This window comes from Condylura cristata, unplaced genomic scaffold, assembly GCF_000260355.1.
Source record: "Condylura cristata isolate star-nosed mole 26May11 unplaced genomic scaffold, ConCri1.0 scaffold00004, whole genome shotgun sequence".
Classification (NCBI taxonomy): domain Eukaryota; kingdom Metazoa; phylum Chordata; class Mammalia; order Eulipotyphla; family Talpidae; genus Condylura; species Condylura cristata.
The window spans coordinates 4,657,501-4,662,897 of NW_004567105.1; positions in this window are offsets into that span (position 1 = coordinate 4,657,501).

Consider the following 5,397-nt stretch of genomic DNA (forward strand, 5'->3'; position numbering starts at 1 on the left):
CAACACTGGACCATGAGGGCAGAAGGTAGGGCTTGGAAAGCCCCCAGAGCCACCAGCAGCCCACTGGGTCTGGATCACAATCTGTGGAGGGGTGTCTTGGGGACTTGGACCCTTATTTATGGGCAGAAACCTGGTCCTTGACTGGCCCCATCAGACCCAGATTGTCAAGTGGCCACTGTCCCTTAGGTTCAGGGTCTAAGAGGCCAGCAGGACCTGGGACCTGAAAGGGTCGTCATGGCCTTCCCCGGGTCCGCCCAGGTGCCAGGACACCACAGGTGCCTATTCCGTCACGGGCTTCCAGCCGGCCCACTCAGGACGGACCAGCACCGGGTCACTCGGCTCTCTGACAGTCCACTCCGGGCTCAGGACAGTGACTCCTGCCTTCCTGGACATCTGGCTCGTCCGCAGAAACCCCAGGCCAGGAAGGGGACGGGGCAGGCAGAGCTGGCTGCCCAGCGAGGCCGGTAGGGGATTAAGTGCTCGGGATAGGCTGGCATCTTCAGGGGGCATCAGAGCCCAGATTTTGAGGAGGGGGGAAGGGCCCCAGGGCAGGAAATATGGGCACCTGCTGGGCCAGATCTGGGGCAGCGGTTGGGGGAGGGAGGTAGCTTCTGGGACAGCAGAGAGCTCAGTCATGGCTGGGGAGCCCCTAAAACCTCCCCTGGGATCCAGCCCCACAGGGTGCAGAGAGTGGGGTCAGCGGAGCTCAACGTGGCGCTCAGCCCATGGCCATCTCTGGGGTAGGGGTGGGGAGCGGCGGGCTGCCACTGCCGGGCGGGCTCAGTCCTCCAACCCCTCCATCAAGTCCGCGATGCTCTCCACGTAATAATGGGGCACGAGGTCGTGCCGGTTGGTCGCCAGGTAGGCCTGGGCCTCCTCCAGGCGGGAGACGCCCGTGAGCGTGAGCACGGTGGTCATTCCGCAGCGGTGGCCGAAAAGGATGTCGGTCTCCAGACGGTCACCCACCATGAGCGTGCGGGCAGGGTCCACACTGAAGTGCTCTGTGATGCACTCGAACATGTAGGGGCTGGGCTTGCCCACCACCACGGCCTGGCGCCCTGAGGCTGTCTCCACGGCAGCCGCCAGGCTCCCGGTGCCTGCAGAGAGGGAGACAGTTAGTGTGCGCCCTGCACAGGGCGCCCCGACCTGGAATTCCAGGGAGCCAGCTGGGCCGGGGGCGGGGCAGGGGCAGGCACAGGAATGAGCCTGCAGGGCGCATCTCAGTCTCAGGGGAGTGGTGAAGGGGACAGCCTGTCTTTGGGGAGGAGACCTGCAACAATAGGGAAGGGAAAGCCTGGGATGACTTCGAGTTAAACAGTGGAAGACAGAAGATGGGGATTCACGGCACTATTCACTTACAGACGCACTTTATTGATTTATGCACAAAGCTGGGTGTGGGCCAGAGGCGCAGGGGGTAAGGAGTCCCCAGAGACAGAGTGGGGAGCAGAACAGGCCGATCTACTGAAACACGCTGCTGAGGGGGCAGCGGGGAGACAGGAGTCCGCTGGGCCCTGTGGGTCACTCCCTGGCCAGGATCAAGCTCAGGCCACAGTGGCCAGCGTGACAGCTTGATAGTGCTGAGACTTAACCCTGCGCCCCAGGGAGGCCTGGACAGCAACATTACTTCTAGCAGCCTGGACCCCGAAGCTGTGTCTGTCCACAGCACGGACTACACAGCATAAAGCCAAGGAGGAAGCGCCATTTTCAACAGAATGGAATGGACCTGTGCGAACCATGGGCAGCGAAGGCAGCCTGAGTGACCACAATAGGTTCTGGACATTTACACAGGAGACACTTCGACCACCTAAACCCCTCCTAAGCCAGGGGCCTCACTAACCTGAGCCCCAGTTCTGCATGCATACATATGTAAAGTCTTTAAAGGACGAAAGGCGCTGTGGTGCGGCTACAAGAATGGGTGCTCCTGGCACTGGGAACTGGAAACTGGCACAGCCCCCGGGGCTCCCTGCAGGGCACAGCCCTTCACACCTCTGCCCAGTCAGCCTCCGCAGGGAGAGCCCTGGCAAACTGGAGGCAAGAAGGCTAAAGCTTGCGGGTGTCCAGTGGCTAAAGCGGCCGTAAGAAGCAAAACGGTGGAATGTGCCCAAGTGCCGAACAGGAGGGCCGCTCAGACCACACAAGGAGTGCACTGTGCCCACTGCAGAGGCCTTCGCTGCGCCGGAATGTTCTGTCTTTAGCCGATGCCCTTGAACACGTGATAACCATCACAATTTGGGGGCCTCCCTGGTGGCGCTGGGGGTAACCGCCAGCCACTGCAGCATGCCAGTCCCCAGCCAGGGAGTGGACACACTGACCCGCGGCAGACCCGTCCTGCTCCCGCCACTGCCTCAGCGCCTCTCAGCAGAGGATCCATCTGTCCTGCTCCCCACTCTGTCTCTGGTGAATCCGCTCACCCCCCACTCCTCTGGCCTACACCCAGTTCTATTAGGCATAAATAAATCTTTAAAAAAAAATCACAATTTGCTAAGCACATTTTACAGTGCCGGGACCGTGCTGGCCACTCACGGAAGCCCCTTGAGAAAGCTGATGCTCAGAGCTGTTAAGTGACTTGTGCAGGGTTGCACAACTTACTGAGCGGTAGATAGAGGCTATTCAGCGGGGCGGCCTGGGAGTCGGGGAGCACCGGGGAGCATGTCTCCTTGTCAGGAATGTAACGAGCTGGCTGTCAAAGTCACTATTAAAGCTAACTTAGTGACATCACACTGTGTAATGTTTTATGTCAATCAAAGAGCCCAGTTTGTCCTGGCCTGGGAGTGCTGAGATCCCACCTGCAGGAACCTTGTGAGCTGGTTAATGCCAACTTGTTGACATATAACATAGTATGTTATAGATACACACAAGAATATATTATATATTGATGCCAGTAAAAATAAAACAAGGGCCTTCCTGGTGGCTTATGGGTTCAGCCTCAGTGCTATCACTGCGACAGTCTGAGTTCAATCCCCAGCCAGGGAGTGACCCACAGGGCACAGCAGACCCCTCCTGTCTCCCTGCTGCTCCCCTCACCAGTGGATTTCAGTGAATTCGCCTGCTCTGCTCCCCACTTCGTGTCTCTGGTGAGTCCTCTCACACCCCTGCACCTCTGGCCTGCACCTGAGCTCTTGTATGCATAAATAAATCTTTTGTTTTTTTAAAAAAAACACCTCTTCATGACTTCGCCGCGACCCATGTCCTCAAGGTAATTTGCATCCGTAATGAAAGGGACACATCTTCCCCACTCCGTGTTCAGTGACTGCACATCCCACAGGCCAGTGGGAGCGTTTTCACCACAGAAACTGGCAGAGGGTGTAAGTTAAGGTGTCCTGGCAATAAACTTGTATCAGCACATCACAGATGTTCAGTGACTGCACATCCCACAGGCCAGTGGGAGCGTTTTCACCACAGAAACTGGCAGAGGGTGTAAGTTAAGGTGTCCTGATAATAAACTTGTATCAGCACATCACAGATCCTCCCCACAGGCTGGGGCCTCGTCAGCGTGGACGGGCTCGGCACAGAGGGTAACCCAGGCGCAGAAAGCAGAAGCCTTAGCACTGGCTCGCACATTAGGAGGAGGAAACTCGCAGGTCACAGATCAGGGCAGGGCTGGCCCAGTAACCTGGCTTCTGACCTAGCACCCGCTGCTGCTCGCTGCCTGAGGCCTGGACAGAGAAGTCACTAGCCCGGGAGATGTTTTTCTCAGAAATGACTTCAGCCGTGGCTCCTTCCTTTGCCGCTGGCAAGGAGCAGCTCACCGCTGGCCGGTCTCATCACTCACACACGTGCTGTTTACGGAGGCCTAGCTGGATCTCTGTGCAGGTGCCGGGCCAGGTTAGTGAAGCAGTGAACCGGACCGGGGTTCCTATCCCAGTGGGGAGGGGCAGGGCGCATCCTCGGACCACGTTAGTTACCCCATGTGTTTCCCCATCTGTTTCCGTGAGAGTGGGCATCACTATTTGCCAGCTCAAGTGGCTGCCATGTAGGAAGAAGCAAATACATCATTCAGGAGGCCCAAGTGCAGGGGAGGGAACCGACGGGCATGATCCCTGTAAGCTCCGATTTTATGCCTCCAGGGGTCTTTATTTGATTTTCACACCCGGGGAAACTGGCTTGGCTGGGGCGTGCAGATAAGGGAGCGAAGCCGCCCCGCGGTCACTGGGCCTCTGCCTCCCCCTGCAGGCCGGGGAGGGCCTAGCAGAGCCGGCACAGGTGGGGGGGCGTGGGCGTGGCTAAGACCAGCCTGCAGTTGGTTCTCAGGCTCCTTCCTCCACATCACCCTTCCTGAGCCTCTTCACCCAGTCTTAACCCCAGCTTTGTGGCTGCCAGGGAAAATCTCCCTTTTCATAGCAGGGCCCCGGGCACGTGGGAGCTGCTCAAGCTGGGCGCCCTGAGCAGAGCGGCACCTTAGATGTATGGGGAAACGGAGAGCCAGGCAGTCAGGCAGCCAGGTTCAGACAGGCCTCGGGCCAGATTCCCAGCTTGGAACTGTCCTGCTGTGGCCAAATCCTGTCCTTGGTTCACCCCCTGGTGCTTTGGCCATAAGGTGCCTCCTCCAGGGAGCCCTCCCAGATCTGCCAGCTCTAGGCCCTCCCTGCTGCCATCATAATTCCATGTCTATGCCTCCATCAATACTACCCTGCGTGACCCCTCCCTACCCAGGGTTTGGCCAGTGGGCAGCAGGGAAGGAGAGATGGAGCTCTGCCCCTGGCCACAGCCTTGGGGAACAGACCTGTTCTCTCCCACACTTTCTGCTGCCATCTATCTGCTCTGACTCCTGCTCTCAGGGCTTCAGGAGCCTCTGCTGCTCCACCTCCTCAGCAGGTCCCAACACACAAGGTGGCAGCAGTGAAGAGTCCCTTGGATGGAACGGGGTGCCACAAAAACCAAGCCTTTGCTCCTGGGGAGCTCACCCCCCCCCAGTCTCAGTTTCTTTAACTGAGAAATGGGACAATAAACGCCCATCTGCGGAGTAATCTGGGAATTAAACGACACCCAGGTGCTCCCTAAAGCTGTGGTATTACCTGGACACGTGCTACGTGCCAGGCACTCAGCCCTCTCACTCTCCTCAGATGCAGCTAGCACGGTTAGCATCCTCGCTTTACACCCAGGGCAGAGATGCTCCGGGTTACATAACTTGACATATCACATAGCCGCTGGCTGGAACTTGAACTCAGGTCGAACTCCATCCACGTCCGGCTCTCCGAACTCGCCGCCTACCACCTGCCGCCGGGGACGCGCCAGGCCTGTCCAGGGGGACCATCCTCCCAACAGGTGGGAGGGGCAGAACGGGCGAGTTCTCCAGGTGGGTGCGCGAAGGCGCAGGCTGGAGTTGGACCTGGCCTCCCCCAGAGTCCCTGGGCCGCAGCGGGCCGCCTCTGTCGAACGGGGACCCCGCTATTGCAC